The sequence below is a fragment of the Durio zibethinus genome, chromosome 3 (genome assembly GCF_047325235.1).
Source record: "Durio zibethinus cultivar Kanyao isolate XHJ-2024 chromosome 3, ASM4732523v1, whole genome shotgun sequence".
NCBI lineage: Eukaryota > Viridiplantae > Streptophyta > Magnoliopsida > Malvales > Malvaceae > Durio > Durio zibethinus.
Genome location: NC_143164.1, coordinates 31,014,349 through 31,026,785, shown reverse-complemented (window position 1 = coordinate 31,026,785; position 12,437 = coordinate 31,014,349). Strand labels below are relative to the sequence as shown.

At 28.0% G+C, this 12,437-nt stretch overlaps 1 non-coding gene across 1 annotated transcript; it reads right to left on the bottom strand.

Annotated features, from left to right (window-relative positions):
• Positions 1-7,139: 7,139 nt before the first annotated feature.
• On the bottom strand, positions 7,140-7,245 carry LOC149519745 (small nucleolar RNA R71). Its single transcript, XR_016341154.1, has one exon. It is a non-coding gene; the product is annotated as a small nucleolar RNA R71 (small nucleolar RNA).
• Between the last annotated feature and the right edge of the window lie 5,192 nt (positions 7,246-12,437).

The window sequence follows — 12,437 nt, the reverse complement described above, 5'->3', positions numbered from 1 at the left end:
GTAATTTTGAACAAAATAAATTTAATAAGCCTGCAAAATTATTTGGTCCAAATATTAAAGGTGTTTCTTATAGACAATGCCTTCATTAATCTCATACAATTTTTTATGACATATTTATTTAAGGCATTGTTTGCCAAAAATATGCATTAACTATTCATTAAAATTTTTAATAAAAAATATTCAAGGAGTTTTAGTAGAGAAACGCCTCTAATATTAAGTTTTGGGTGGTGTTTATAAGTAACAACGCCGTTATTTGAATATTTAGTGGTGTTTGGATAATAAACACCTGAAGTTTTATAAAAAACACGAAAGCTAGCAATGTTTGTAAGTGAAAGGCTAATACAAAATTGTCTTTAATATGTCATTTTACTGTAGTGATATATTTATATTAATTAAAGACATTTCCATTAGTCTTTTAAATTAAAAGTAATATTTTTGTATAACTTAATTTTATGCATTATAATTCCTTTTAAACCATATTGATATTTATTTATTTAATATATCCAACAATTAGGTAAAGTGGGTCTCAACTCTTTTTAATTAGTTTCATTTTGATCTTTAATCTCTAAATTATTTCATTATAGTTTCAAACCTTTTAGCATAGTGTCAATATAATTCTCTAATCAATGCATAAAAATAAGAAAGAATTACAACTTATGATAATGGATTTAGAATTATTGTATTTTATTATTATACCAAAATATATTTATTAGATAAAAAATAAAATTTTTGATTAAAAAGAAATAAAATAAATTTTTAAAATTTTAAAAGGAAACAAAAGTATCATTTTTGCCATTTATTTTAAAAATTCAACTTAAAATCAAAGATAAAAGTTACATTATTTTTCTTTGTAAGAATTATACATAGATTCATCAATAGTTTGCATTTTACCTCCTTGATGTTTTGGGTTTAAGCCCATACTTTCATTTATAATTATCAAAATCGGATTTGATTATTAGTTAAATTGAATAAACCAATTATTTGATACCTAAATCAATTTGATTTTCTTATTAGATCGGAATTGTTATTAGCATGTTTAAAATCATATTGAATCAAAGGTTCAATTAATAAAACAATGAACCAGCCGAATTTTCTTAAGCCAATTGGATTTTAAATTTGTTGAAAAAATAATTCTAAAATTATGATTAATTTAATTTTTTATAATTGAATTCATGAGTTTTTTGTTATTTAACTAAAAAAAAATTTAAAGTAAAATAGAAAACCAAAAAAAGCTAAAATCTAAATAAAATGGTGTTCTCCTCCTTTTATGCATAATAAAAATCAAGAAAGGCAGGAAAACCCTAGGATTCATCATTTGCATTACAAAGGAGAGACCTACCAAGGTTGCCAAATGAAGGGATCCATACATTGAAAGTAGGACTGGTAACCGATTGTACACCATCATTTTTTAGGTATATGAATTCAAATCTTATTAATTTTTACAATATTCGAATTCATTAAAATATTTGATTATTTTAATTAATTAAGTATTATTATCCAAAATTTTCTTTAATTAAATATATATTATTTGTTTAATATCTTAATCCATTAAAATACTCGATTACTTAACACTTTTGTTGATAAAACATAAAATCAGATACAAATTAAATTCAAAATCACTATTAATTAATAATAAGCAACTTCTAAAATACGACAAAAATAAAAATTAGATTATGAAACTAAACACATTAATTTAATTTGACAAAAAAAATTAATTTAAAACATTTCATAAACTAAAAGCAACCATAAAATTTAGTTCAGTCAATTCACGAAAAATTATTTTTCTTCCTCAACAACAAAATTAATGTACAAGTTGAACCAACATTTGAATATGATCCCACATAAATAAAAGAGATAAACATTAATATAACTCTTGAGATGAGATATAATAGATTTTATTTGACAAAATGGTAAAAAAAAAATTGAATAATAAACTATCCAAGACCTTATCTTTTGTTGCAATCAATCATTCTCTGAAACATCTATTTGTGTCCAACTAAGTTCTTATTGAAAGAGAAAAGTTAACACTATTAATTCATTTTGAATTCCATGTGGTATCCATGAAGTGGATTAAAGTTGACAATGTGGCAAATTGTTAGTGAGCAATAATTTTTTTCCTTTTTGATGATCAAATTGCAATATGTTATTGGTTGAAATGTAGAAAATAAAATAAATTCTTTCAAAAAAATAAATTACATAAAGGAAAAAAAAACCTAAATTTCCTAAAACAAAAAATTCTAAATTTTTTTAAAGCAAAAAAATTGCAAAATCTGAAATTTCCCTAATTTATTTAGGAGGAGATATATGATCCATAACCTAGACGCCCATCTTTGTTTGTATCACAAACTTTCAATAGATAGATGGCATACTTATACTCAGTTGGAATCTACAAGGTTGAGAGAACCTTTTCGATGCGAGCTTAATCCAAGAATCCCACACTGGTTACGTTATAAAAATTGAGCAATCTTCAAATACTTAAATTCTTCTCTTTTGATCTATTGTAATGTTAAAAGTAAATGATCCATTGAGACAAGTCAGGGTTTTATGATCGGGTTACAACATCCAAGTTTGGATTTTTCCTCCATTTTAGGCAAGCCTACATGCTCCACACCTTGCTCTACAGCCCTATACATAAAAATAACAAAACGACAATGTTTGTAATTACCTTGGCAAATTTCACCTATTTTTTTGTTAATATTATCCTTTGGTGCTGTTCTTTTTCTCTGCAAGCTAGAGGTTTTAAAAGAAAGAGAGCTTTTCTATAAAATTGAAAATAAAGAACATAAAAAAGGACCTTTTTTCTCGAAGGAGAGTAATAGTACTATAACTAAAGAATTAATTAAGAAAATGCTCTAAAATTTTAACTCGAATTAGTGAGAGAAATAAGAAAAAAATGTGGAATTTTCTTTAGTTCGAAGAGATAAAAGGTCAAAAGAAGGAAAAATTGAGTCAAAATTCCAAAGGAATAAACTTAGTACATAAAAAAATTTGAGATAGATTTTAAGTCTTTTAATGAGGGGTTTTTGTTTAAGATCAAAATCAATAAAAGGAATAATATAACATTAGATTGAAAGAAGGAAAAACAAACAAAAATCCCACAGTTTTTTACTAGGAGAACACATATGTAGAAGAGATTAACATAGATAAATTTTAGGTAGTTTGAAGCAGTAGAGATAGGAGTTTTTAGGGGAGGAAGTCTATGACTATATGTGAGATTTAGGCATTTAGGGATTGTTTTTGATAAATCCATTTGGATAAGTGAAAAGAGGAGGAAGAGAACATTATTGGGGTGAAGTTTTGGAAAAATTTGATCTCAACAAATGGCGATCAGAGGCAAACAACGTCTCTGATGACAATTGTGGCCAACTAGAATTTGGAAAAGGATGGAAGTGGCCAGTTTTTTTAGGAAAAAGTTTTGTAGAGAGTGGGATCTTATAGAGAGGGAGAGAGAATAAAATAAAAAGAGAAAAAAGTTTTTTAAAATTTCAAATTTATTAATTATGTCACATGATAAATTTTAATATATTTTATTGATGCCATGTAGAATTTTGTTTTAGTTGGTACAAAAAAATTAACATTGTTAACTTTTCTATCCAAATAAGAGTTAATTGGATACAAATAGATATTTTGAAAGGTTGATAGATTATAATAAAAATATAGGGCTTGGATGATTTTTTAATTATAATTCAAAGGATTTTTTGACCCTTTTGCCATTTAATTTTTGAAAAAAAAAATAAAAATGAACTTAAAATAGATTCAGATATGAATACTCAAGGAGTGCTATCTAAACCCTATTCGAATTTGACATGAATAGTAAAACCTCCTATCAAAATAGGATAATAATGTGTTTATAAGTATTTGAATTTGACGTAATCAGATTGGATAGTATCTGATATCTGATTATTTACTACTGATTGCCATTTATAATTGAAAAATCTAAGGACTTCACATATGCAATACATTAGAAATATCCACTAACAGATTGGATAATAACTGATATCCGATTATTTACTATCTATTGGCATTTATAATTGAAAAACCTAAGGACTTCACATATGCAATACATTAGAAATATCCACAAAAGTTTATTTACATGTATATTACAGGGGAAAAACCTACCAAGTCAATTTGAATAGTAGTGTGAATGAGCTCGAGAGCAAGAAAGCCATGTCTCCTCAATCAATGATACCGAGAGATAATGACATAGCTAGAGTTGTTTTAGTGCATCAAAAGTTAATATGATACTTTATCTATCCTAATACCCAAACATGTGAATATAAAATTTAGCATACATAATCTTTAAATAATAATAATGTCATTACAAAAAAATCTAAATAAGAATAAAGAATAATGTAAAGGTTATTTTTACCATTATTCAAAAGAGTTTTCACATTTTTAAATTGTTGTATAATTATTTCGTTATGAATAATTTCAAACACATCTTTTTCAATATGTGTAATCAAATAATCATTTATCAAAGTATCTCTTATTTGATACTAATACCAATTTTTCACTATTTTCATTACTAAAAATAGCTCTTTTAACACTTACAGTTGCAACTAGTAAGATCAAAGCTAATTTGATTAGCTAAAAGGCTAGTAGTTAAATAATATCTTTTTTTCTCTTCACTAATTTTTCAACTAGATAACCAACTTCTTTGACATATAAAAATTCAATATTAGAGTGGATGTAAAAAATATAAGTCTCGAGTTGACTATCAAATGCCATAAGATCAACTACTAAAAACTCAAAAAGATAAAACTAAGCAAAACAAATTAATTTTTCCTTGTCAAAAGCTAAAAATTAGTCACTTGGATTGAGACATGTTGCATAAAAAAGCTATTCAATGTTGATCATGAAACGATTGTTGAGCTCTTAAAGTTGTTTGATTATGACAACATAAAATAAGTCAACGTGACAATGATGCAAATTTGAGACATTTGTAACTTTACATTCTGATCTCCCAAGAACAACATAGATATCTTGAACATTGAGGTCAAAGTATAAAGTAGTGGAATTTAAAAATTTTCAATGATAGCACCAAAATATATATAGTTTTTACATGTTAAAATCGTGTTAAAATTTTAGATGTTTTTTGGTGCTTTTCATGTTATTTTCATTAGGGTTTCAAGCTCAAGAGATTCATTTTCAAGCAAGCTATGCATGCAAACATGCAAGGTGCATATTTGGCCATAATATGTAAAGGAATAGTCAAACCATATTTATTCGAATCTACCTAACCAAGTGGCAAAGCAAGTGTTTCAAGCACATAAGGATACTCCCTTAACATTCAGCCATGACAATTGCAAGAGAGGATAATGCAAGTTTGAAAGAGTTTGTAACTTCAAGGATTCCACCACCTTTTCCTATTCGACTTTACCAATTTTCAAGAGAGTTTCATGCAATCTGAAAGGCACAAGAACTCTATCATGAGACTAATTCAAATTTAAAAAGAAGATAATGATTAAGTGAAGATTTTTAAGCCTAGAAGAACATTAAAGGATTCGTCCAAAGATGTTTGTGTTGGAAAAAGATTTTTTGGCTAATCTCTTTGAAGATTTTCAAGACACATCCTCAAGAGTTTGGATAAGAATCAATCCCTTTACTTTGAAAATCACCTTAGTTGAACCAAGAGTGAATATTTAATGAAAGTTTGCATCAAGCATGATTAAAGGCCAAATTGCATCTTAAAGACCCATTTAGCCAAGCATTCCCAAGGAAAAAGAATCTCATTAAGCTAAGCCTCATAAGAAGATCAATATGAGCTTTATCACGAAGTATTTGAATTTGAATTAAAGTCTTGTAATCCTATCCCTCTTTGGCCAAACCTTCTATTATAAATAAGGAGGCTATTCACTCATTTTCATCATCTCTCATTTCTTATATCTTTTTTTTCCTTAATTCTTTAGGCGAGTTATTGGCTTAAGTAACAAATTTACCAATAATCACAAAGCTTTTGTTTTCTTTAAATTCTTTTAATTTAAAAAGCATTATTTCAAGATCTTTCTTTTCTTGTTTTCAAGTTTACAAATTTTGTTTTCTTTTCTTTAATATTCAGCAAGCAATTTTTTTAATTTATCAAGATCCAAGTTTTTTTTTTTAATTTTCTTTGCAAGATTAGGCTCACATTACTTTCTTGTTCTTTAAATTGTTTTCATGCAATCTTTTCATTCAAGTTATTTCAAGCAATCGAGAATCTTTAGTTTATTTACTTTACTATCTTTTATATCTTGTTTTATTAGATCTAGTCTTTGGCAATAATCTTTTACTTTTCAAGTGATAGTTGTTGATGTTAAGAACTCTGCCTACACGTTGCCTTTAATCTTTGCTTGATCTATAACCTTAAACCCTAATTTCCATTTGTTTAGATATAAGCTGTTAGGTTTCACTTTTGGTACTTGTGAGTAATCCAACAATTTATTCTATAATCTCTGAAGAAATGATATTGGAATACTTCACTTTATTACTTGATCTGTGCACTTGTAGGCTATATGAAAAGCAATAATCAAGTTTTTGACATCATTGTTGGAGATTATAACGATGTTTGCAATATCAATAAAGAATTCTTAAACTCTTATAATCTAAACCTTTTTCTTTTGTTTATTTATTTTTCTTTTGCTTTTCTTTGATATTTTTTGTTTGCATATGTAGATCTAAAAGTGTTGACTTACCTTTTGTTGACAAGAAATTGAAAGAACTTTTAGAAAAAGAAGGAAAGAGCAGTTAACACTAACTGTACCAACTTCAATGGCAAATACAAATAATAAAGGGCAAAGAACATTAAGGGACTATACAGTTCCTAATATAGATGGTTTTTAACCATACATTAGAAGGCTAGCTATTTAAGGCAATAGTTTTGAAATAAAGCCTTCAATCATACAAATGGTCCAAACTTTTGTACAGTTTGGACGGTTGCCAAGTGATGATCCAACTCTTCACATTTTTAATTTTCTTGAATTATATGACACTTCTTGCTATAATGGTGTTTTTTATGAAGCTATTAGACTAAGATTGTTTTATTTTTCTCTTAGGGACTAGGCAAAAAGTTAGATGTCTCCAAACCATCTGGTTCAATCACAACTTGGGATGATTTGGTCTAAAAGTTATTAGCAAAGTTTTTTCCACCAACGAAGACAGATAGCCAAGGAATGAGATCACCACTTTTTTGCAAGCTGATGATGAAACATTATATGATGGATGGGAGAGATTTAAAAAGCTAATAAGAAAATACTCGTATCATAGATTGCCCTAACGACTCCAGATTCAGATATTTTACAATGGCTTCACACCATCTATAAGAATCATTTTAGATTTAGTTGCTAGAGAGGCTATAATGAATAAGATTCTTGAGGAACCAAATGAGCTCATAGAAGAGATGGCTGCTAATAATTACTAGTAGGCTATGAAAAAAAATTAGTAAAAAATCTACTAGTTTTTTTTTTTTTTTTAAGTTGATGCTATTAGTTCTATGAACTCCTAATTAGTTGCCTATAGCAAAAAAATTGAAGCCTTAGGAAATCAATCCTAAGCCAACCTTGTAAATATTATACAAAAACCTTTTTGTCTCTTTTGACATCTGTGAAGGACCCTATTCCTTTTAAAGATGCTAGCTTAGGGTAGAACCATTCCAATACATCCAACAAAGTAAACCAAACAACAATCTTTATAGTAATACCTACAATCTTGAATGGTGAAACCACCCAAAATTTTTTTAGAACCAATTAAACCACTAACCCACCAACAACCAAAATAATAACTACCACTATCCACCTACCTATAACACATCCCAAGAAAAGAATCCTACATTTGATGACATGTTGACCCAATTGATGCAAGCCAATAATGCCAATATCTAAAATCAAACTGCATCAATGAAAAACCTTGAAAATCAAATAGGTCAACTTGCCTAAGCTATATAAATTACCTTATAGGTACCCTACCTAGCAACATTGAAACTAATCTAAAAAGACAAGGCAAATAGGGATGTAATGCAATCTATTCTTTAGAAGATGTTAGGATGGCTGATTCTGATGAGAAGGATGATGAAACCATAATACTAAGCCTTTTTAGCTTTGTAAGACAACCTAAAGCAGATTTCATAGGAAAGAAAAATATTTTGGACGATGAAGAACTATTGAGATTTGGTAGAAAAATTTTAGAAGGTTTTGACCATATAGCATTAAAGGCCCTTGAAGACATTGAAACTTATGAGAAAGATCCTGAGAAGGAGAATGTTGATATGGACTATGATAAAGATCCAAAAGAGTATATTGAAAGGTCTCTCAAAGAAAAGTAAATATTGTTACAAGTAAGAAGAGCACTTTTAAAGAGTATTTAGTTAAACCTGAAGAAATAGTCTAAAGTGAGCCCATCGAAAATGATAAAAAAGAGCCAACCTAATAGAAAGATCTTCAAGAAAAAAAAGAGGTTTATGAAGAAGTTCAACCAAGTTAAAAGATGACTACCGAAATGTATAGGCAGTGTTTTATCAGAGCACCATCTTTTTTAGGGCTTATTCAAAAAGAGCTACTCAAAGAATTGAAGGAAGCCACATTCCTAGAAGATTGCAGCTTTGAACTTCAACAACTCTTGCCTAGAAAATAAAATGATTTAGAGAGTTTTACTATACCTCACAAAATTCAAAAATTAAAATTTTTTTATACTCTTTATGATCTTGGTTAAAGCATAAATCTAATGCCTATGAATATTTTTATGTAGCTAGGTTATGAAGAGCTAAAACCTACACAGTTCAATATTAAATTTGCTAATAATCTACTAAGTTACTATAAGAGATGTTGAAAACTGTACTAGTAAAAGTTAAAAAAATATGCTTTCTCTGTGGATTTTGCTGTTTTAGATATAAAGGATAATGAGGCTCCATTACTATTAGGAATACCTTTCCTATTTATTACCAAGGCCTTAATAGATGTATATGATGCTAACCTAACTCTTAGATTTAGAAACAAGAAGTTGTAGTTTGTATTTGTAGGGTATGATGTGTTAAGAGATGAAGAAAGTGTTAGTATCATCAAGTAAATGACATCTTTAAAGAGTCTGACCCAATAGATAAGCCTTCTGACATTTTAAAACATTTAGTTACCTCTAGTTTTAGTCATGTCAACCTTTTAAGGAATTCAAGTTAATTTTATGTGATCTTTACAAGGAGAGCTAGTCCATTTCTTCAAACTAAGTTTGTTTATATCATACCATAAAGAAGGAGGCAATAAGGTAAGTTTTCTCCAAAGAGGTAAGATGATTCTTTATAGATTTAGGGATGGCAAAGCTTGACTAAAACTGACGTTGCTTGGGAGGCAACCCAAGTTTTACTTTATTGGCTATGATTTATGATTTTTTATTTTTCTTTTATTAGAACATGTATATTTTTAATGTTTTTGTTTGATATATTTTTGTTTTTAGGGTTGAAGAGAAGCAAAGACTTGGCCTTGAAAAGAAATTTGAGGAATATTTCTTTTTCCTTTGTGCTTTTGATATATTATTTCATTTAAATGTAGGAAGGGGGAAAAAAACTTTTTGTTTCAAAGGATTTTGAAATTTTAACCTATATTTGCTTTTAAACCAAATTGACATGCTAAATTTAATTATGATGTTCACTTAGTTAAAGTTATACATATTCTCTTAAAGTGACTAAAGTATGACATGGAGTTTAAGTATAGATATAATGCAACTTGAAAAGAATTCTTAAGAATGGTTTTTTTTATATGATTTTTATACATATATCTCTATTATTTGGATATGATTTTTATGCACATATCTCTATTTTTTTTAAAGGAAACGCTATGATTTTTGTGAAAGCTTGTAAGATATAGATTTGCATGAAATTTAAAGATTTGAATAAGTGCTTTAGAATTCACGTACTTAACCTTTGAGGTGAAATCCTGGATTGTATTTGACTTAAGAGATGATCTAGGTAGTTCTTTGGACCCTTTGGTCAATTTTTTAAGCCCACCTTATGATAATGCAGTCCTAGTACCCTTATTTTAAGCCTTTTACATTATGTCTCTAACCACATTACCAGCCTAATAAGCCTTTTCTTTTTTTATTATTATTATTATTATTATTATTATTATTATTATTATTATTATTATTATCTTTTCTTTTGTTTTGACCTAACTCATTATGCTTACTTGTTTATCATGGACATATTTAAAAGTTGGGAAGAAAAAAAAGGTGTAATGAAAGAATGAAAGAAGAAAAAAATGACAATTATGAAAGACAACGCCTAATAAAGCAAATAATGGCTAAGTTTTATGAAAAATGAGAAATGCTGAAAATACAAAAGAATAAAATGATGCCTCACAAGTCAAAGTTTAAAAAAAAAAACTCCCATTTATTCAATGTTCAAGAAGTTCAATGAAAGTTAGCTTAGGGTTTTTTTAGTCTAAAAATTCCCTTTTTCCCATGTTGACCCAAGTCTTATATTACAAGTTTAAAAGACCTTTTGATCTTGAGTTAAATATGTAAGTATAACATTAGTGGAAAGGGATGGGGAAAGTGAATATATGAAGTCTATTCTATTTTTGAATTGAAATGTGATGAAGTGTTTTACATTGTTTTTACTTGAGTTATATAAAGGATTTAAAGATTGGGTAGATTTGTATGAATGAATAGCATAAGATATTAAAAGCTTGCGTGTGAAGGAAATTCTTGTGACTTTATGTTTATTCTTAAATTTGTATTATGCAATAGTACATGATAGGAGTTTTGTATAATTTTTGACTTTGAGGATATTTATATTATTCTTTAATTTTATTGATTTGAGGTTCTGCTTGAGGACAAGTAAAGATTTAAGTGTGAGGGTGTGATAACACCAAAAAATATATAGTTTTTACATGTTAAAATGGTGCTAAATTTTAAAATTTTGGATGATTTTTAGTGCTTTTCAAGGTTTTAGGTTTTCAAGCTCAAGAGATTCATTTTCATGCAAGCTATGTATACAAGCATGCAAGGTGCACATTTAGCCATAGTATGCAAAGGAATAGTCAAACCACATTGGTCCAAATCTACCTAACCATGCGATAAAACAAGTGTTTTAAGCACACAAGGGCACTTTCTTGATATTCGACCAAGATAATTATAAGAGAGAATAATGCAAGTTTAAAAGAGTTTACAACATTAAGGATTCCACCACTTTATCTTATTCAGCCACACCAATCTTAAAGAGAGTTTCATGTAATCTTAAAGGCACAAGGACTCCATCATGTAGCTAATTCAAATTCAAGAAGAAGATAATACTTAAGTGAAAGCTTTTAAGCCCAGAAGAACATTAAGGGATTTGGCCAAAGATGTTTGTGTTGGAAAAAGATTCTTTTGTTCATCTCTTTAAAGATTTTCAAGACACATCCTTAAGAGTTTGGATAAGAATCAGTCCATTTGCTTTGAAAATCACCTTAGCTGAACCAAGAGTGAAGATTTAATTAAAGTTTGGATCAAACATGATTAAAGGCCAAGATTGTATCCTAAATACCCTATTTGACCAAGCATTCTTAAAGAGAAAGAATCCCATTTTGTTAGGACTCATTAGAAGATTGAGATGATCTTTATCACTAAGTATTTGAATTTGAATTAAAGTCTTGTAATCCTTACCCCCTTGGCTGAACCCTTTACTATAAATAGGAAGGTCATTCACTCATTCTTATCATCACTTACTTCTCCTCTCTTATCTCTTTTCTTAGTTCTTTTAGTTATTTTGTTCTTTAGGTTAGTTATTGGCTTAGGTGACAAATTTGCTAATAACCACAAAGCTTTTGTTTGTTTTTTTTTAATTCTTTTAATTCAGGAAGCATTATTTCTAGATCTTTCATTTCTTATTTTCAAGTTTACAAATCTTGTTTTTTTTTTTTTTTAATACTCGGCAAGCATTGTTTTTATTTTCAAGATCCAAGTTTTCTTTTATTTTTTTTGCAAGATTAAGCTTGTATTACTTTCTTGTTCTCTATATTCTTTTCATGCAATCTTTCTTTCAAGTTATTTCAAGTAATCAACAATCTTTGGTTTCTTTACTTTGCAATCTTTTACATCTTTTTTTATTAAATCTAGTTTTAGATAACAATCTTTTACTTCCCAAGTGACAGTTGGTGAAATTTAAAACTCTACCTAGACATTGCCTTTAATCTTTAACTTAATCCTTGTAATATCAAACCCTAATTTCCATTGCCATTATAAGTATTATAATCTTTTATTATGTTTAGGATTAGATAAATCAAAACCATTTTGCCTTCATCATTAATTTTCTAATAACTAATCTTATATTGATAGATCATGATCAATATTAGCTATATTGTCATGGCCCCTAATAGTTTTTTTTGTTTGCTCATTTAATTATTGTCTCACTTGTTTTTTTCAAAATCTTGCTAAAAAATTTAAAGCATTAACACATGTAATCTACACACACTTTACTTTGATTTTGTGTCTCTGTT